The 22722-nt window shown below is 41.7% G+C and overlaps 1 protein-coding gene across 3 annotated transcripts in view; it reads right to left on the bottom strand.

Moving 5' to 3' along the window:
• Positions 1–22722, bottom strand: part of MAP4 (microtubule associated protein 4) — a 166716-nt gene that overhangs the window by 118121 nt on the left and 25873 nt on the right. For all 3 annotated transcript variants that reach the window (XM_059818566.1, XM_059818567.1, XM_059818568.1), the window contains exon 2: positions 15593–15646. The gene's annotated coding sequence lies outside the window, so the exon portion shown is untranslated. The remainder of the gene's footprint in view (positions 1–15592; positions 15647–22722) is intronic.

Raw genomic sequence — 22722 nt, 5'->3', positions numbered from 1 at the left:
CGTGCTGCCAACCTCAGTGTCACGCTATGAACCCGCTTACGTAAGGCATCACATACAATATCTTATTACTAATTTCAAATGCATGTTTGGACTTTCAGCAACATCAGGATTTCAGTAAGAGTCATGTCATACAAAACCACATTCTCCTTCAGACAATACATAAATACAGCAAGAGGGTTTCCAACTATTATACAGCTTAAGTAAATACCTCCCTCCTCTCTGAAGGACAAAAGTGGTAAGTACAGAGAAGGTAGATTTGGGACATTTGTTGGTTTTACGCCTGGATTGCTACGACAGCCAAAGCACTTGTAGAGCTGTTTCCCTTCTCAGCACAAATTCTCCAACAGCTTTCTGGCTAATTTTAAGTATATAGAATACATTAAGTAAGTCCCAGAACCTCCAAGCTCCTCTAGATAACAAGTCAGAAAGTGCACAACTAAAGTAAAGGGAAAAAAGTTCCTATTGTTGCCTCCACAGAGAAACACAAGGACAACGTAGGCATTTCCACTCAGGACTACCAAGCCGCAGTACGTGCTATCCATCACGCAGGCATAGTTTGGGGACCAGTGACGGACGCGAGGGTACTGCAAGGATTGGGGACACAGCAAGGTGTCCCTAAGAAATCTGGGCCTTTATGCAGAAGTCAGTGCCACTGAACCGCATACTAATAACCATAAAATAGCTCCAAAGGCTTGACACGAATCTCAGTTCACTTCCACAATCAGTTTACAGCCACACATGAGATAATAAACGTGATGTTTTAACTTCTCACTTTAGGTGGGTTTGACGAAGTTGTGATTCAGCTTGTCAACAGAATTTCAGAGCAGAGGCAGAGCTTCAGCCGCTATTGCTTCCTCGTAACGCAGTTTGCTCAGAGTCATTTCCTCTTCCACATCCGATACCTCACCACTTCCACTTACCAGGTCACTAATAACCTTCCCCTCCGCTTTTGATTCAGATCGCTATCCTCACTTGAGTTTTTTTTCCTATAGCAAAAAGCCTACACAACAGGTTGAATGAGCTCCGAGTGACACTATACACACACTGAAACAATCCCAGAGATTCTCAAGCTGTCTGTAGCCTGGTCAGTCGTGAGTAACTGAACTTGCACATTAGGCACGCAAGGAGCTGAGACAGATCCAAGCAGAAAACAAAATGGGTGCTCCAAGCACTGCTGGTCTTTCACTTGGGAGAGGACAGTTGGAGTAAACCTGTGAACAGGCATGAATATGCGGAAAAACATTTGATTCAGGTAAACTCTCGGATGGAACGCACATATACGTGTACTTTGGATAAGGAAAAAGGCCTAAGACAAAAAAGGAAACAAGCCTAAGGAAGTGGAAGGGGACAGGCAAAAGAGGAAAATCAACACAAGAGCCACAACATGACTGAGCAGAAGCTTGACTGCGGTACGCTTGTTAGTCAACTTCCCATTTAGCAATACGGCTCTAAGATGTGAAAGCTGCACATTGATCTACATACAGACACGAGGGAAGCCAACCCAGTTATCTTTCAGGTGGGTTCGTGAACTTTTCCAGGCAGTGGCCACAAAGACAAGCTGGGAAGCAGTTACGGTCTCAGCTGGGACCCGTACTAGAGAACCAGGGAAATCTGAAGCAACTGCAGTGACTGTGCAGAAGATGCTCAGGATGGCTGCAGGCAGGGGGGCTGCGAGCACTGCAGGTGGTGAGCACGGCCTGCATGCCAACTGTGCTCCATTAATGCTATTAGTCATTCACTTTCATGGGGATGTTAATATTTTGAATAAACAAAGAGCAACTGTCAGAGCAGAACGGAAACCGCCACAGCAAGGCCAATAGACTATGACAGGGAAAGTCACTTGAACAAAACGAGCTCTCGCTGACAAAGGCCACTTTTTTTAATGCCATACCTTCAACTTTTATAAAGTGCAACTTCAGAATTTCAAAGTTGATGGCTTAAATAAGTGCAGTTACTTCAATTTCATGATGCCTTGTAAGAGTCTATGTAATTCTGGTTTTTATTCACTATTTCCAAAGAGTATCCATCAATTTGTAGGGTTTCATTACTTAGGATACGAGCCATTTCTCCACCATTTAAAGTAAAGCATTATTTTTGCTGTTAACTGGTACTGCAAATATACCCAACTTCTACAACTAGATTGCATATGAGTCTTTAATGAACATTTCTGCTCCATAAGCTTGAAACATTTTCATCAACTAGACTTCCCTTAAGAAAGCAATAATAAAGCCAATGAGGCATGCTTTCACCATATTCAATTATTCAGATGGCATGTGAACTAGCAAAGTAAGGCAGCAGACAGTCTCCCAGTATTCATGCCTCTTGAGTAATGTCAAAAAGATTCTCTTAGTTTTCTGGAGATTTGAGACAACTTCTGTTTTCTTTCTGCCTTTCAGACATTCATAGCTTGGAGAGCCTACATTTTGTCAAACAATAAAGTCTACAGAGATAACTGGGCAGAAATCACGAACTAGCCAGAAGAAAGCTGTAAAATAACCTCCTCTCTCCACATGTGTATCTCCTACTCGCTGTCAATGTAAAAGCTGTAATTAAAGTCAGCTTGCAAGCTGACAGTCCAAAAATTTTCAGGTTTACTAAAGCTACATTTCAGTTTATAACCACTCTTTTTAGATGTAGACATTCACTTACATTAAAATTATTTGTACTTGATCTAACAAAAGAGAAACACAATTTTTCTTTAAAGTAAAGGGACTTCAAAAGAAGCTGCAGGGACCAGAAGGCCATCCAGGGGAGGGAACTGCAACAAGGACAATTCAAGTCTACTTGAGTTCTCAAGTGTAGATAGACAAATTGTAACTTGAGGAACACCAGCATGATTTGTCTCTCTGAAGAGGATAGTGCCCAGCCCAACAAATACAGTGATCAGACATCAGCTTTGCATCTCCATTACGGCAGCTACGTCTTCAACATCAGGCAGATCTGCAGAGTGCATTTGAGATAAGTTACACGATCTGCACAACACCAGGTAATGAAAAAGCCCCTAAACACAAATAAAACTCTCATTGGAGCTGGCTAGAGGAAGACTGTTGTAACAGCTACTAAACACAGAAAGACCTGATGAAAGGACTGTATACGTTTACAGCTATAACAAACACGATGAGATTAAATAGCTGCTCCGCCCTCTCCCAGGCAGAAGCCTTGTGATCCAGGATGCTGTTTTTCAAGAAACTTTAGCATTACGCCAGCAAGGATAGATCATCGCATCACTCAACCTTTCCACCTTTGCACTTGCATCTACAATAGACTCTTCAAAGAGGAATTCAAGTCAATCTGTATTGCCCATTTAATACAAACTTTGCACCAGCCAAAATGACACGCTTTTACAGTGATCTCTCTCCATGAGGACGCTGGGTTACTCCGACATTTAACTCGGCTGTAATTTAATACAGGAATTGATCTCATCAGATTTCAACAAAATAGAGGTCTCTGGTGATCCAGTGCATGACAATACAGGCCAAAACCTCTCAGCAGTCAAAGCCTCTGCTATTTTACCGAGTGTAATTTGTTGCTTCCCACCCTGACATTTAATGCATCCCACTAAGCGTTCGCTTCCAAACACAGGGAGACTAGCCAGCCATGCAGCCGGGCTCCTGGAGAGAGATCACCTGCAAGGGTAGGAACTCTCCTGCAGATTCCATCGTGTTCAACCTAACGTTCACCTCTCCCACAGAAGAAGGGCAATTCTGCCCGAGCAAAGTTGCCTGGAGAGGACTGATTGCATTACTCCCAGTGATTATGGAAGCTCTACACACAAATTGATCGCTGTAGCCAGATCTGTTACCAGTGGAGGGAAGGAAATAAATAAATACTAGTAGTTCAAGACCTCGAAGAATATCTGTATTCTAGAGACAGATAACATGCATATTATATGCCTCTTATTAGCATTATTTTTAATTAAGTAAAAGCAGTTTAAAAATAAAGTCTACATTCAGCACTTATGCAAAATAAAAATAATTAGCTGGAGCTAGATCTCCATCAAAGATCAAGGCAGAACAAATAACCAAATGAAAGAGCACCAGTAAGAACTCTTGTTTGTGCGTTGTCTAAATATATATACACACACATACAGGTGCCTGTATATACAACATTCTTTAGTGACAGAATAGGGAGCCTTAGGAGGCATCAATAAGAACACGACATCATTGACTTTATTAATATCAAAGATGAAGACAGCTAAAGAGGAGACGGTTTCTCACTTGGCAAATATCTGACTGTCAGGAATCTCCTGGGTCACCCCTTATGTCGGTGTTCTGAGAATAAAGAAAGTCAGAAAGAAACCAGTCAATCATCTTCCATATAACCAACACTATTGGTACAGTTACTTTGGACTACGTGTTCAAGAGCTGCAGGCTGCTCAGAGAGGTTGTGGACTCTCCATTCTCAGAGATGTTCAAAACCCAACAGGACACAGTCCTGGGCAACCTGCTCCAGGTGACCCTGCTTTAGGCAGAGGGGTGTTGCACTAAATTATCTCTAGAGGTCCCTGGCAACCTCAGCCATTTTGGGATTCTGATATTCTTTGAAAACCACTGTTCATACTTTTGAAACCAATGATCAAAAGCCTACAAATAGAACAAGATGAGTCCAAAAGCACTTCCATTCTGTATCTTCAAGGCAAGTTTTAAAACCAAACCAAAACAACCCCCCCAACCACATGTACAGTTTTGGAAAGGATCTGTTTCTGTCCCAGACTAAGAGGCTAAAGTAGTGTGGAGAGCACACAGTAGCGCAGTCCTGCAGTAGATATGGGATTTCATTCATGCAGTGGCTTTTGTTAAGAATGGAATGAAACAAGGCTATGTGAAAAAATTGAGGCGTAATTCCAGAATTTGCATCTCTGACACACAATGGCCAATCTTGTTCATTCAAATTTTCAGGTAACTCTCTTGCTCTTAAATTAAGAACTAAAATTGCTTTGGGTGCTATGAAGCTAGCTCTAGGAGTCCCAACTAGTCCTGCAGTGGAAAGGCAGCCACTGATCCTGCTTACTAATATACAAAGGTCTTCCTCCTGCTGCTTCAAAAGACTCACAAGTTATTACTTGTCTGCTATTACTTCAATTTGTCTACAGTGTGAGGCCAGAAGTCAGTACAGTAGGAAAAGCTTGACTTGCAAAACTATGAAGACAACCAGCATTAATCTGGAAGGTCAGCTCCAAAAGGAAGACTTTCATGTATATACACAAGAAAGATGTTAGTTTCTCACCACTCCTCACCTTCTTCTTCCTGCATGGAAAGGTATACAAAAAACCCAGCTTCAAGATAAAAACAAATATTACTTAAGAAAGCTTCCACATGTTGTCACTACTTCTAAGATTATTTGGGCTTTTGTTAGCATAGTGCCACCAGAGTTGTCTTGACCAACTGATGGGGCCGAGACACCAGCAGTCACACAGCTAGGGGCCGCTGATCCCAGCTGAGACCTCCCTACCCAGGGCACCACACTCCATCCCGCACAGCAACGTGTGGCCACAGGCTGGGATGCAGCAAGTGAATTTCTGCCTCACCGGACAGAAAGAGGGAGAGCGCCATATGAAGTCAAGGGGCTTTTTCTTGGTCAGTTTTGTTTGTTTGTTTTTTAAATCTCTGGGCTGATATTTTTCTCCCTATAGTTATTTCCTAGTAAAAGATTAGGATGTGGGGGGGAAGAATGGAAATGCACAACACCTCTCCATTAGTTGGGAGTGGCTGAGCTGTTATTATTCACGTATGGCAAGAATATTGCCCTACTGCACCTTCTCATAAGCACCACAACAAGCAGACAGCATATCAACAGCAGCTACAGACACATCATAATTCAGAACTCTCAGAGCACTCTGGATAAATATATTTTTATTAATTTATTATCCAACTCTAGTTTGGACTACTAGACTTCTTCCCTTAAGGATAAAATCCCCTCCTTTTGTGGGTGACATAAGATCACCTCCACTAACTTGTAACATTGATTTTTATGAAAGTAAAGATGACTGCATCATGTTTTATTTATGCATTCATGTATTCCCCTTTAGAGAACTTGTTCCCAAAGTATTGCTTTAGGGAAAACATGAGAGGTCATGAAATAGGCCCAATTATTGCTCTGAAAGTGTTCAGAGTTGCCAATGAACCTGAGAAGGCCGGACTTACCTGTTGCTGTTCCGGCTCCCTAAGATAACATCATGGGACTCAAGGATGATCATGTTCAGAAGCATCACTTCTCTGGAATACAGCATTTACTTGGCACAGGTTGGCCCTTGCTTCTTCCAAAGATCTCAGCATGAAGTCCAGCATGCACGGACAGTTGTACTGCGCAGGGAGACTGTGGTTGCCAACTCAGATTTCAGAGTCTCAGCTGCAGGTTTTCCATCCCTTCTGGCCTTATTTCAGGTTATTCTCTGCTCAGGGTGACGAGATACTTTTTGCAGAACTTGTTGTCTTTTCTATGCAGGGAAGTAACGACATGCAATGGCTCCAGAAGGAGATGCATGGGTACTCTAGGCATGAAGTACATGCCTATTTTATCAGTACACGCAGCAGAGCAAAGCCAAGACAGCAATTTCTTTTGTTATCTGGCTTTGAAGAGCCAACTTCTGGTCATAGAACTCAGAGCCAGAGAACTCCAGACACCCAAGAGAGTAACTCTACCACAGCCCTGGGAATTACACTTAAATTGCTCTGCACTTGTCTAAAAGCCTGAAGTGAATTTTGCAGTTTCCCCATGGTACATACCACTGGAGAGGTAGCGCAGCTCCCTTTGACAGCAAGGGCGCCAAGCCGGCCAATAAACCACTTCAGCCGACAGAAGATTTAGCACAGACAGAGCTGACCCATGCTGCCAAAACTGACAAGAGTGGACAGTCACGAACTGAAGGTAAAATGGGTCAGACACACCTCCTGTCCAAATCACAAGTGAACCCTAGAAGGACAACAAATGGAAGGAAGCCCACCTGAACCAGTCCTGAGTGTTTGGAGCAGCTTACTTTGAACCAAAGAAAAGTCTTTGAGCAAGTAAGGATGGTGGGAAGGGGGGAGGCTCACGTAGGAAGAGGGCCTTACATCAGTCTAGCTACAACTGGACAAAAACCAGAGCTAGGAGGCTTTAGGAGTGTCAGGCTGAGAAGAGGAAGAGTGATACAACTGCAACGAATCACCCCAGCAGACCACTTCCAACCCTGACTTCACTTCATTTGCACCCATTCTCAAAAAAATACGTGGCATGTATTCGTGCCTGCAAAGAGCGTTTTACTATTGGTAATTATACTTAAGCACACCGAGATGAGATAAGAGAACGCCAGCCTCCCAAATGATTCCCTCCCTTTGGGCAATTTCACTACTATTAACCACTCAGCAAGATGGGGTAAGACTGTCCAAGTTAGATTGCTACATTATGAGTTGTACCGTTTCCAAGCTGATAAAAAGTCACATTAATAAACTTGCCTTAAGTTACAGCAGGATAGATACTCTGCCAGAGCAGCTTCACTGGGAGTACAAGAATAACTTTCCTATAAACCCCAGCAGGGATTAGGGACTCTAGAAGGTGGGGATTAATGGTCTTGGCTGGCCTTCAAAAGAGCCACATGGAAGATGAGTTCATAGATAATAACTGTGAGGGACTTTCAAGTGTCTAGCTCCACACAGGCCTACAAGCATTGAAATAAGAGACCTAAAAAAGACTGGTATGACATCTCCAAAAATCATAAATGCTTATCTAAGGAAAATAAAGGAGTCTGCCCACCTTCTGCACAGACTTGTAAGTTTTAGCTCTAAAATGACCTATTCCTTAACTACTTTAAAAAAAAAAAAAAAGAAACTTCTCATACTTGTTTGCTGGTTTTCAAGCTGCCTCACAGAAGAGAGGATTTTCTGCACTGCTCACCAGGAGAGGCAGAACCAAATAAGGAGAATTTCATTAATCATGGGGGGGAAGAATCTCCTGTTTTTGCTTGGCAGAGGACGGAGGGAAAGACAGTCAAAGTGGGGGCAGGGTATGAAAACTCTGGCTGTTAGCAAAGCGCTTTCTTTCTATGTTGCATATTGACTGCTAAGCCACAAACCAAACAGGCAAGGCAAGCAGCTGTTCTGTCAGCTGCTTTCCTTTAATAGCACATGCATCAGAAAGGAAAGCAGCTTCTACCTCCCTAAGAGCAAAACCCAGAAAATAATGGCTTTCTGGCTTTTGCTAGAGAGTCCCCTCTCTTGGGAGGAAGAGAAGGATAGCACATTTCTAACACAGTAGATCAGACAATAATTCTCATTTTTATTAGGTATTTTGTACCTCCTTGTTCTTCTTCCTGCAAGATCATCTCATTGCCAGAGCCTGGAAAGGAAGACTAACGCGTGCACAAAAAGGGAGAAGTTTCACTGCAAAAGTTCACCTCAGTCACTTACTCCTCATGTCAGCTCCTCTAACTTCATCCTGCTCCACATGTGTCCTGCATATGCTGCTCCCACAATAATGGGTCTTGCGCTTAGGTGAGAATTTCAGCTTTCATTTCTAAGGTGGTTCTTTTTTATTGCTTGTGAAGAAAACCATACAGTGAGCACTAGAACTACAAACCAGGAGATAAGAAAGAGCTCAAGTCATGCTGTGAGAAAAATGATTTCTCAGAGATCCAGTCCAGCTTACTTATGGTTGTAATATGGCTGTGCAGGCCCTCGATACCTTCATGAGCTCACAGCATTTTGCCTTATTTGTATATATATATACACACACATCTGAGAGGGTAGAAAGGGAAGACCACAGAGGACAGATTCTGAAATTAAGTTACTCAAAAAAAAAAGTACAATAAGCAGCCATGATACAGCATTTAATGGATTGCATCCATATCATTTCATGCATACATCGAGAAGGTTATTGCAGTAAGTCTTGAAAATTCCAAGCTAAACTTTCCGTAGAACAGCAGAAACAATTCAAGCTTGTGGAAATGGTCTGGCAGAAAGGGGCAAGACTTACACTCAGCAACTCTGCTACCTCATTTTACAAGGGCTATCAAGAAGGATAAATCAAGTCATAAATGGTACTGAAGGACCTTCTCAAGTTGAGCTCCTGGAGGTCAGCTTTGTGGCTTCTCCTACTCAGATGCACAGTCTGATGCCCACAAGAAAGGCTGGATGCCGTCTGCTGCAAGCAAACTGACTCCTTAGAGAAGAGCCCCAAGATCAACACGTTAGCCAGTGTTACTCAAAAAGCAAGATAAAATTTGAGCAAAGAGCATAAAACATCACCAGTTATGGAGAGTAGCAGCTACAGCAGATATAACCACGAAAACAGAAGCAGCTCGTTTGGCAACCGGGTACGCACAGTCACTGCTTCCAGGAACACAGTTTACATACAAGCTTTACTCCTTTACCCATATAGAATAATTCTAGTTATGTTAGTGACTATATTAGAGTAGCTACTTTACTTTTAATTAAAATAAGCACCTCTCTTGACAACGTAATTACATAGCATGAGAACCTGTCGATCAGGACACAGAACTGGTAGCTTCAAAATGAGAAAGTTGACTAGTAAACTATTTTCATCAATGACAACTCATCACCAGCTTCATGTTTCAGAGCCAGATAAGTGGAACAGCAAACCTGTCGATGTTTTTTCAAGTAGATGACTTGCAAAGAATAAACAATACTTTAAAGATTTCTATTATCAGAAGGTTGAAAAACTTTGAAAGAATGTCAAAAAGCTTTGAAAGAATGAGACAAATCTCATTTCTATACTAGAAACGAGTTTTAGCTACTTGGAAATCCTGCAAGATCTTAACTATAGTGAGTAAATTAGTTTCATCAAGTTGCCTTGGAGAATCATGCCCTCCCCTCAGGCTTTTGAGAGCTGACAGATATGCCCCAAAAGGAACCTGGAAATAGAACAGACACATTTGAACTAGTGGAAAGGTAGGGGTTTGCCATTTGAAAACCACAACAAAGTGTTATGGAAGCAAGCATTTAAAAAGGAGAAGCAAATGCTGTCAGTGCCCAGCCAAGGTTTCAGAGCATCAGCCAGAGCAGAACTCTGTGACCACAGAGGCAAACTAGCTTAGAGTGAACGTGCCCATTTACCAAGCATTAGCGGCTTTCCGTTTGCTTCACATGTGTTAGATTTTCAGGCCAGGAACAAAATTCAGTCCCTGTATTTCCACAGAGGCCACTCAGGTGCTCAGAAATTCATGGAGAAACAAAGTCCCTAGACACGTTTAGGGTGGGAGCAGAGTATACCTAGAGGACTCAGAGCCGTGGAGCCTGCTCCTTCTTACTCTGTTAAGAACAGCTTTGGGATATCCAAGTTTGTCTTTACACAGTGGCGCGTTACTAGAACATGCTTAGGAAGGGCATGGCTCTTTGCACCACATTTTGCAATTCAATGCATGGATTTTGTTCATTTTGGAGCAACTCCAAAATAGATATAATGGAGATTAAACATATTCCATGTTACTAGGAATTACTTCTAAATAGGGACATTTGTGCCTACACACAAGTGAGAAAGACAAAAATCAGAAGTCCTTTTAAAACAAGGTAGAAGCATATAGCTTTAAAAATGCTGAACGCACTTGGGCACCTCTGCAAGCAGAACTGTAGTCTTTGGCTACAATAGCTCATGAAAGGATTTGCTAGAAGCCTGGGAAGTAAATATTGCCTGCCTACGATCCAAGAGAAAGAGGCACTCCTATTTGGTAATGTAATGTAACAGCTTCAAAAGAAAGAAAGGTAGAACAATAATTTAGCTTCAGAATAGTATGTGAAGCAGGGAAAGGTCCGGTGAGTCACCACAAAACTCCCAGAAGGGAGAACACACACTTTTCTGAGGGACCACAGCGTACAAGGCACATTCACGTGCTCCACCACCAGTGTTAATGCACCGCAGGCCAGCACAGCAGAGACTTTCTCCCTCAGCAAGGGAATTACTTGCAAGATAACATTATCTCAGCGTCCATTACTGCTTGTGCCAGAACATAAGCCACATGCGGGCCCACTTGAGGCAACACTACCAGACGCCTACACCAGTTCCAGTACCTCCCATGCTACCAAGGGGGGGGGGAAAGAAATAAATACAGGTACAGAGAAGTGCTCAGTAGTACATTAATAGGTATTTAAGCTGTAGGCCAAGGCCCAATATGAAATACTGCTAGACTAGAAGTTAAGCAAATATGTTCACCTCTCCTTCATGAGGGTATTTATCAGATTCTTGAATTATAAAAACAGTACATTCTGAAAGCACTATGTCATCCCGGCCTGACAAACTCAACAGCAAGGAAAGCTAAAGGTTACATGCCAGACCCTTCTGCTTCCTCTGGACGTGTAGCGTATTCCTTTTAGGGAGAGAGGGACACCAGCCTAGCCCTTAAGCTGCTGCTCTTATTCCCTACCAGCACGCCATTTTAATTCTCTCAAAGCAGGGAAACACTCCTGCTCTCACGTGATGTTTATTCTTAGAGAGGATCCCAGGGATTTTTATTTAGCTAAGTTCAGTCATGCAGTTGGCCAAGTGCCATAAGAGCATCACAGAACTCCTCAGTTCTGAAAAGGGAGCAGCATTAGTGCAGTATAAACATATTAATAGCATTGAAAGTGGCAGGTTATGCAAGAAAGACCTGGGTAATTGAAGATAAATAACTCTCCCCAGAAAGTTGCTACTGCCATACAAAGTTCATGACAGACTTTGTAAAAAAAGCACGACAGCCATAGTCTGAGGTCAATTTAACTGCTTAACACGCGTCAAACAGCTGAACCCAATTCCTCCTCAGCTAGTCAAAAGAACAAATTCTACCATTTGAGCCTTTCCATTACCTTGAGCTGGTTTTAATGACAAAATTCCTGCCTAACTAAGAAAGCGACCAACATTAGCTACTAGTGACCCAACTAGAACAAGTCAAACCACATTTAGGAAACAACTCTCAAAAATAACTGCGAACTTAAGTCTGGGAGAAATACACTCAAGTGTCAGTAAAGGCACTGCTCCAATTTTTTAGTTCTTCTTCCAAGAAACATGTTCAAATGTTGCAAGGAGATGAATGCAGACTTAGTTCAACTAGAATGGTGCCTCTGTGGCTTATCTGGTTAAAAGTTTAGGTAAAGTGGAGAAAAACAAGATGTCCTGTTAGCCAATGCTCGCATCAGGCCGGAGCATGGGAAAACGCTGGAAGGAGCTACAGCAAGAAGCCTTATGTTACTTCTCAGTCTCAAGGAACGTATGTGAGAGCAATCGTTTCTCTTTGCGCATACCCTTTGGTTTTTAAAATCTTATGGGGTGGCAACAGGGGGAAGAACACTCATTTCTGAAATGAATTAATGCAGAAGAATAGTTTCCACCTTCCAAAATGTATGCAGGAAGCCAGCAGAGGAGGAAGGGAGTAGCTACTGCAGTTCAACCACCATTGTATTTACATTTCCGTACTCTTTACAACAAATACATTCAACGATGGCTGAAAAACAAGGCATTGGTTAGAAAACAAAAGCTGAGCTTTCATGAAAGAAAGCGCAATAAAAGAAATTTCAGGTCTCCCCGCAATGTTATCAGGTATGGTCTATTAGTTTCTTTAGAGAATTATTCACTTCCTTATTGCAGGTAAGGCTGCAATATCCAGTATCACAGTATTGTGCCCTTTGACACAGGCAGTTTCCCTTCCGAGAAGGGAAAGATAAGGGGACCAAATAGATAATTGTTCACTGTGGTACTAAAAACCCACTTTAAGTTGTTTTTAATTAAAAGAAAGGGTTCTGCCCACATCTCCAAAGGAAGTAAAACCATACATGCTAAAGTCATATAGTAGCATTGCCTTCTTCCCAAAGGTTCTCTCTTACTTCAAGGGCTAAATCTTCTCAGTTCTGTTCTCCACATTCTCAATCTAGGTCAGCACATACTTCCTCAACCCCCTTTTAAAAGGGTGGGTGATAACACACCAGCCCCTCCTCCAGCAAACTGCAAAATCCTCTCGGAGGACAAGCAATCACACTCAGTTTGCTAAAGCACAGAGGCAGAGGAAGTTCCTTCTTATCTGCTTGCCTTATCTGAGCAGAATTCTCTGTAGGCAGAGCTCTGCTGAGGAGGGGAGCAGGGAGTCGCATAGCAAGTAGCAGCTACTTGCTCCTACCACACAATTACATCAGCAGCAGCCCCAATCTAGTTCACTTTTCATCAATAAAATTGATCCTAGAGATGTGGTTTTGCGCATGTTTCTTCCCAGCTACAGCAGTTCCACAAAAAACTACAAATTAATTCATCAGGAAATGTTTTTAGAAGTACTTTCTTACCCCCTATACACATGTAACCAATACAATAACCAAATGAAGTTCTAGGTGCCACAAGACTTGTAGTCAGTATTTGTAGTTTGAGAAAGCAAGTAAGATGACCAACATGCAACTGTGCTTGGCTGAAAGAGCTCGTAACAGAATAAGCAGGAAGAACCCATTTATTTCTGAGTGACAATGTGAGATGAACAGGTTATTGCTTTGTAAAGAACCCAAGATATTCCTCAATCAGGTCATCCAACAAGAACCAACCAGCCAGTGCCAGACTCAGACAAACACTTCCTCCCTCCCGCCTGCTCTCCCGGGCACCTCGAAAGGATGTTGGGGAGGAAGCTGCCTTTATTCATCTAGGCAGTCAATGAGCATGGATTAAATGTTCCCGGACAAATTACTTCAGGAAGCATTTTTAGCTGCTGAATACAGTCTGTGGGAAACACCTGTTTGGTTTCCATGTCCTGAAACTAGGGAACGACAAATGTTAAAAGGTACAACTACACGTATCCCTGGGACTCTAGGAGGCAGCTCACATTGTAACTCTCGTTTTTGTACAATGGAGAAAAGAAAGGAGGAAAATTATGACATAGGAAACTCACCCTCTTAGTCAACTTGGGAGTTAACAACATGACCAAGTAAATTGAAGTCTGAGATCAATTCCAGACATCCAAGGAGTCTGGCAGACATTAAGACCACATTGGTCAAAACTAAGTGAAGTGGAAAGGGAGGAAAGAAGAAGTCCAAGACCAGAATGTGCAGGAAGGGCACTTACACTCCCATGTCATCTCCTCTGTTCAACTGCACAGAGCGCTCACTCCCTGCAGGAGAAGGTGACAGTCCACCTCCCATGACCTCTTTAGCGCTATCGAGGCCGCAGTGAAAAGCACGCACAGCATTCTGAACACCTCCCCTCCCGCCCCTTCCCTCTATCCCACCCAGACAGAGATAAGCCATCTTACTTGGCTTTTATTCAAATGGCTTTTAGAGAATGACTTAAGATGGTTTGGCAGGCAGCCACAGCACACGGTATAAACAACTGGTGGTGTGGCTGCCCCTAACTGAGCCTGGTTCCAGTCATGTCATGAATGGATACACAAGAGCATCAGCCTGACTGAAAAGACAGAACTTTGCACCTATGACGAAATTTCTGCACCTGCCATTTAAGGAGACTAAATAAGGCATTTTAGGAACAATTTTATCCCATACCCATAAAAAAGTTTTAGGAGACATGCGAGGCTACTGTCACTTCAAGACAGTTTTAGTAAATCATAGTAGATACAGTTGGTGATGTTAAACAAGCTGTAATTGAACCGCATCCATTTGACTCCTCTGCATTCTTTACAGCCAAGTATCATTGTACGGTACTGGCAGACTGACATTAACAGCTTAGTCATTTTTGTTCAAGTCTGTGCCCTGTGTTTCATTGGTTTACATTCTAGTTACCTTAAGATTAAGGCAGGAGGAGTTATTAATTAGTGGAGTAAACAGGCTGATACTGCTCCCAGGACTTGAAGAAATAGGCAGCATTTCAGAAGTCACTGTCACTCTAACCAAACTGCGATGTAGTAGACACCTGGGTCCCTCAGTCCATACAAATATCAAGAAGAAATTTTAATTCCTTCACTAAAACATGTTATGTGAGCACCTGCACCTCAAATATCCTCAGACTGTAGACCTGATGACAGGCTCCAGTGAAAGTGTACCTTTATGGTGCCTTCCACAAAGGAAGGCTAGGACGAGAAACTTGGATGATCCACTGCTCCAAATTCCTAACAAATCAAATCAAAATCAGACTTGTTTTATCTTAGCCTAGTTTGCCCATTTTCATCTTTTGTAGTCCTCTTACTCTGATAAAAAGATGTGAGTGGCCAAGTTAAACAAGATTTCTGCCCTTTGCAGCAGAAAAAGCAAAGAAAGAAGGTCCAACTGGCCAGAAAGGACATCCCTCAAGTCACACGCCAGCCCTGCTATCTTGAACAGAAGCAGGGGAATGTTTACTTTAATAAATACCTAAAAAGAAGGATGCAAAAAGAATAGTAAATGAAGTGTTTAACAGAAAAGAATAGAAAGGTAAGTGCATTTCAGATATGTTTATTCTGCAGCAGTCGCAGAACTCTCTGTATAATGCCTTTTAAAGACATGCAGACTCTCCCAGAGTCCATTTAACACTCCACTTGTCATAGCCAGGAGTGCCTGCTCTGCCAAGCTTTGCTACTGAACTTCTGTCGGAGATTATGACATTTCAGAACTCTAGATGGTAGCTGTATTATCCAGGAGAGATGAGGTTTGAGTACGTACGTGCAGCTGTATCAAACCTTTGTTTTAAAGATTTAGTGTTGTGTCATTAGAAAAATAGTTCATACCTCAAAAGCAGGTGTTGCCTTTAGCAGGTCCTTCAGTCCTCAGAAACAGCTTATCTGCAAAATACAATGCATGCACAATTAAGAGGAAGCCATACAATTACAGAGTACTTGGATGTAAGCTTACTAGGGATGGCTAGGAGATGTTACTCCAAATTAACTAAATCTTGAGAAATTTTGCTACAGTCCCACCACAGTCATCCAGGCAGCTTTTTAGTGTTTGCTCCTCGACAGGAGTACTGTCTAGTTATTACTATTTCACATCAACACTTGCTCAAGGATATTAATATCAAGCTATTAAGGATATACCATGAAAATTGTGAGCAACTTTTCCCTCGTTTCACATCTTAATAGGTTTTTACAAACACACCATTAAAGCTGAAGTAATCCAGGATGATTAGGACATCCCTCCACTAAGCAGTATTTCAGGTGCTCATATAATGGCTTAAAAGCGCTCTCAGTCACAGCTCGGCATACACCTGCATAGCCACCTGCAACAGCCAGGTCTCATTCATGAGTTTGTTCATCTCCAGTCAGACAAAAACTAAGTTGAAGAGGCACCAAAACATCTGTGGCCGCATTTATCGGTTATTATTACATAAAGCCACTGTGCAAGGCATTCTAAAGGTTTTCATACAGCAGAACTATCACATTTTAGTTCAAGACAAGTGAATAAGTAAAGATGAAGCTTTTTTTATCCAATAAAGGTTGTACCACTCCATGCCGTTTTCTGTACTTCCAAACTTCAGAGTGGGCTCTCTTGCAAAGTTTTTAATACATTCACAAGGCAAAACCTGCAGGCATTGCTAGATCTGTTACTCAACTAGAAAAGCATATGCTGTATTCTTTTAAGGATTACATTAATGATACTTAGATTAATATTTTAAGGGGAACCAGATTTAAAAATACAAAGAAATCAGGAGCTGTTTTTCAGTTGCACACAGCAGGCTATTTTCTGCAAGTTTTCCATTATTTCAGGGAAGCTAAACCCACCAGTTTTACCAGGGAACCATCTCCTCATCTACTGGGTGTTATGTCCCAAATTTTTCTATACAGTATTTTACACTTTCTTCATTAATGTTTCTTTATTGTGAAACAAGCATATCTACATAAAAAAAAATCTATCAAAATAATACTCCTTATACTCTCCATGCAGCACTCCGTGGAAAAGGATATAATAGCTAAGCCACACAGTCAGAGCCAGTTAATTATTTCAATCCACATGGAGAAACATCCAACTTGTTCTTCACCACTGCAAGTATTCAAGCCAGTCTCACAACAAAATACCATCTCAGTACCTGCTTATTGATGCAAAGTCATATAGAAACACTAATGCTTGTTCTTCTCCCTACAGATACACATTTCATGCTACATGGAAGTAAAATGCCAGAGCTTTCAGTTAACGAGAGAACAGCCCAGTGAAGAGAGTATCATTTCAGCTTTAGTAAGTGGTAAAGCACTCAGGAGCGAGAAAAACCTTCTGAAAGAGCCCTGTTCCCTTCAGAAGGGGTAGAAAGAAGAGTTACTAAGCTAATTAAGGAATGGTGAAATATCTTGTGTACCATTCAGATACACGAGTATTAAGGATGAGCTCTTGCTTGTGTAGTAACACTAACGCTCCCCTTTCCAACAGAAGGAAACTCTGCTAATACAAATCCTAAACCCACGTTTTCTTTTTCCACATTATTTGCAGTTTAGCCACCCTGTGATAAATTGGGACATAGGGGTCCTTCTCCCCAGATACTTCCAACTGATGAACACCCAGATCGCATCGGAAGGCATCAAGCCCTAAATGCACAGCCCAACCGTCTGTTTCATTAAAGTTCATCCTGCATCTCTTGCTCTGATCCACCAGGTTATTACACTCTCACACAAGATATTCCAATCTCTTTGCACTGAAAACACCAAACTTGACCTTATTTGTTAAGAAAAAAAGAAGAAAAAACCCCACAGCCCTATCTTTGGTGGCAGACCACTAAAGAAAATGAAAAGTATTAGCTGCTTTTTCAGTGCTGGGCATTGCTACCCCATCTCAACTTGGGTAGCGCTGTATCAACCATGGTTCTGATACCAGCGAAGTAAAACCTACCACAGGTTCTTGGTCTGGGCAAACACATTTCTTCCTTTGGTAAACCTGCATCTCTAGTTGCTCTTTACATAAACCCTGAAGGAAAGAATTCCTATACTACCAAGGAGGTCTTAACTATCCACAGTTGTAAAGATTGCTTTTTTTCCTTTAGTACAGGGTGCTCTTGACTGACAAGCAGAAATGCTAAATAATCTGTCTTTTTCACCCCAGACTGACAGATTTGCTAAAATTGCAGGTGTGGCTGCAAAGATTTTTTTATATGCCAGGTCCTACAGTAGTCTAAGACAGACTTCACCTTGTCCCCTCACATAATAAATTGAGGAAGACTCCAACCACTTATAGAAGTGTTGCTGAACAGCAGGAAAGAGAGAGTCATCTATCACCTGGCCAGCAAATACTGGCTCACATGTTCCATTATTAGCCATAATTGTTTTCCAGTTTGGAGAAATATTACTGGGAGCTATTTTAATGTTAGAGATATCTGTTTATACATTGCAAGCCTGATTCCAAGGTTGCAACTTTATTTCTCTCCAACACAATTTTTATGCAAGTGACACTGAAAAGCAACACAGAGGAAAAGCAGTCTATTATTTCATTTACATCCCACACCACACCCACTCTTCATTTTTATCTTGCCTACTCTATCAGCAAACAGGTAATGCCTGGTATGCATACTGTCCCATCATGTTTGCTATCCCTATAATATCCAGTTTCACGTCCTGCACCAGTAGTTCTTGTTCCTCGGCTCTTCTGGTTCCCAAGCTCCTTGCACTTTTATTACTAAGCATTTCAACAGCTTCTCTGACTTCATCCAGTTTTCTACACAGATGTTTTTTTCCCCCCACCCACTGAATTGCCTGCATCCCATTAATACACTAGACTACTTTCTGCTTACTACCCAGTCTCGTACCTTCTGTTTCTCTCTCACTTGAGAGTTCACCAAATCCACCCCATCTATAATACAACAGTTATTCTGAGGAGTCCAAAAAGCATATACATATTTCAGGGCAAACATTAACAATTCATTTCTGCTTTTTTATAATTTTGAAGGTTCTTACTGCTTTAAGTAGCAACTACTTGTCCCTGCCATCTTCCAGTGACAGTCCTTTTGATGATGGAGTAAACTACCACCTCTCCTTGGTCCATGAGAAAAGCATACAACTTACCTTGGTAAAGCACCCAAAAAGGATGCAAGACAGAAGCAAGGAAGTGATTCTCCTACATCCACTTCACAAAATTATCGTGATTAGACAGTCTCTAGTTCCAATAATTTAATACTTTCTGTATGAACAGTGCTTCTCCCAATCTGCGTTTATGTTGCTCTACCGCCAAAGAGAGAGATGTTAGAGCAAACCTCCAGTTGTGTTGAGGACTATCACTCTTACACCCACTAAATGGAATGCACTTGAGTGCAGTTAAGTTTATAACAGAAAGAATGTGCCATTCGTCATATCAGATGCCCTTATAGGCTCCCTCAATTTCTCTAAACAAGCAACACTTTCTGTTTTCTCATCCCCAAATTTGTAAGACCGTGTTTCCCATATCCCAGGAGAGAAAGCCACTCGATCTTTTAGTTTCCTGTTGTCTCTTACCCTTCGTACTTTGTTTCCAAATCTCTAGACAAACAGCTTCCTTTAAATAGCTCCCCATCTTAAATGTGCACGGTACATGAAGATCACTTGATATGAAAAGCTGAGAGGGGGGACACACATTGCAGCTACAGCATTCCACATGCAAAGCAGTATCACGTTGTCAAATACCGTGGGTTCGAACGCAAAGTCTTGTAAACCCTGAGCTATATATACCTGGTGGCTATGAAACCCGGAGATGAAGGCATCTCAGACTTTCATCCCAGTCCTTTCCTAGAGGAATAATGCTAGCAGCAAATTAACTACAACAACTTGACACAAGGAAAACCGCCTTTACAGCCACAAGCCCCTTACCTGTACTTGAACTCATCAAGATCCTAAACCAAGAGTTTATTCAAGAGCATAGGATGGACTTTTTTTCTTCATGGGTACCATTGCCAAATATTTAAGGAATTTTCGTTAAGCATCAAATTCCTGTTCCCACTCTTGCATGAGGCATCTCAGATAAACCTGACAGCATTTGAAAAGAGACTGCTTTTAGATTTGATTCTAGGCTTTTGAGTAGAGCTTGTCCCAGAAGAGAAGGAAGTGCTCAAGTTAGACTAATAATTTAAAGAGTCTTCAAAACACAAGATGGAGTTCCACTGAACTCCAAGAGTGAATAATCTTCCTAGGAAGCATTCATGAACAGCAAGTCAGTCTTTCATGGTAGTCACATAACTCTTACTACTTGTAGAAAGAGATCATACTTCCCAATTGCAGGTAGCACATGGAAGAATAAAGGTCCTCAACTGTAAAGCAAGCAGATACTCTTTGCCAATATCCACATTTAATCCTTGTGAAAGGGTACAGGCTTTAACAAGTAGTCTTCTGTAGCAGTTCAGGTTGACAAGTTAAAAACAGCGAGGTTCATACAATCAGACAGTAAATAAGCAGCTGCAGAAGAGTAGCTGTTTTAATAGCACAGTGGATTTTCGTATGTCAAGAGCAATTTGACTAAAGAAACAACATGCAATGATTCTAGAAAGTTGGAAGAGTGACTCACGGATTGCCAAATCACCAGTGTCAAGGACCAACCAAGGACTTTCCAGAGATCCTGAAAGGCTAGACAGTGCAAGAAATGCTAATTAGAGGTAAGCTCCAGCAGCTAGTGGTCTTTAGTTAGTTAGCATACAACCAAAGAGCGTGGGGAGGGTGGGAGTGAGTAGTCAACTGCGTTACAATACAGTACACATGACAAGAGGCTGAAAATACCCAGAGAACGCTGAAATTAAATACTTTGACAGAAACGATCTTTGAATCTTTCTATAGATCTTTCGGTTGTATCTAAACAGAAAAATAAAACCCAAAACACTTTAACACACAAACATCCAGATCCACAAAAAGAAAAACACACCAAAAAACGAGGCAAAAAATGCCCTTAGTGAGAAACAACAAAGCACATTCCTTTTCAGTAGATGCTCAATAAAAAAAGGAAGTGATTTATTTAAGCAAGACCAAAGTATCTCTTTTCACAGTTGAAGAACTCTGCTGCTAAGAGAACTAAATTAGCTATCACAGTTGCATTCCCAACAGCACCTCTAGCTTCCTGTGTGGAAGAGTATTTTGGTGAAAGCAATTCTAATTTGGACTCAGAGCATGCAAATTTAAGGAGAATAGTGATTTCTGACCAGTTCCTTCCATGAACACTGATGCATAGGAAAAACTGTCTTTCACATTCAAGTTTAATCCTCTTCTGAAATATTTATTTTTGGAACAATTCATTGAACAGTAAGCCTTCAGCCTAGCCAAGTTACATCTAAAAATAAAGGTATTAAGAATTCAGGAATTCTTCCTACTGTTTTATCTAATCAATACAGATCCACTGTGACTCCTGTCATATGCTTCATTTGTCAAAGCACATGCCCACGCCCACACTTGGACAGCGTTATCCAACAACCTGCCATCTTTTTGAAAAGCATAGACCAGAGATAGGCATCTTTAATGATTTGAGGTGTTAACAGAGATTCATAAAGTAAAGATTCAGTTGCATGCACGTTAGAAAAAGAAGCAGTAAGAACCTGAGCCAGGTCTTGAACTATGACTGAAATAGGAACACACTTCAGTTAAACTAAACGAAACTTAAGTTCCTCCAACGGCCATTTTGCCTTAGCTGGGGCTGAACGCTAATGATCGCTTGAGGAGGACAAAGGTAAAAAGCAGCTTTCATTATTCAAATTTCACTTGTCCTCTAACGAAAGGCTGCTAAACTGATCCTGCAATCACAAAGGAATACGAAGGCTCCCTCCCCACTAGGAAGTTCAATGTCAGAGTTGACTTAAATGCGCCCAGGACTAGGAAAGGGCTGCATTCACACTAGTAAAGTCTTCCTCTTTAAACCAGGGTGGCTATATGCAAACGGCTCTTGGGAACAGTCTTGGTCCATGATAGCTCTTTACTAGCATCCACCAGTGTCTGGGAGAGTACTTTTGCCCTAAGGCCAAAGATTGCAACAGGAAAGATACTAAAAACAAAACAGCAAAGACACTGTATTCCAGCACTACCAGAAGTCACCAAGCGTCATGTAATTCACCAGCACAGGTATAGCCGGAGATGCCAGATTATGAGAAGCTTTTACTTAGCAAGTTGTTTTGATATTCATGTCATCCCAGCTTCCTGGAAACTCCAGGAGTTCAGCTTATCCTTATCTGCCACTACGGAAGAGTATATCACCAAGAAAGCCTCCCCAGCCCACTACTTAAGAAACAGGGTTGTTTGCAAGCATCTTCTTGCCTTTTTTTTTTTTTAAGGCATTGAAATAATAGACAAGGCATTATCATTTTTGCTAGTCTTTAAAAAGTCTTTTATAAAGTCTCTCTGCTTTAGATGCTTCTTTTTATCTAAACTGAATGCCTGGCACATCTGCTCTTCACAGGTTGTTCATCAGGAGGTTAGCAAGGACAACCAGCAACTCTCCACATATTCTCCTCCATAGTTTTCCTCTACCCTGTCACAGTGTAAGCCACCCACCCATAACAACTTCTGCTAAAACAGAGGGCTATTCCCAACCCAGCTCCCTCTTCACTCACACTGATTCAATCCTTACACTTTTTAAACGGTTGTTTGATGAACAGCTGGAAGTGTGAGGCAATCAGTTTTCACCAGTGTCTAACCTACGGCTGCCACCTCTTTAACCAGAAATACTGCTGAGCTGACCGACTGCCTAGATCCTTGTTCTCTTATTCTCCATACAGTGATATACATTGCTCCATTAGCTATGTTTCTCAGTTGTGGAAACTCTTGTTCTCACTTTGCAAAGGAACTTCTTTAAGCTCAATCCTGAGCCATAGTTAACACTTCCTTTTTGTTCCATGGAGGCAGACACAGTTTCCAGACACAGGTGAAGGAAGATAAGGAAGAAGCATAAGGCTTCTAGCTGCAAGTCATAAAAGGCACTGAGGTCCCATGCCAAGCAA

This window comes from Gavia stellata, chromosome 6 (genome assembly GCF_030936135.1).
Source record: "Gavia stellata isolate bGavSte3 chromosome 6, bGavSte3.hap2, whole genome shotgun sequence".
In the NCBI taxonomy this organism is placed as follows: domain Eukaryota; kingdom Metazoa; phylum Chordata; class Aves; order Gaviiformes; family Gaviidae; genus Gavia; species Gavia stellata.
The sequence above is the reverse complement of the archived record's forward strand: the minus strand, read 5'-3'. Positions and strand labels throughout refer to the sequence as shown.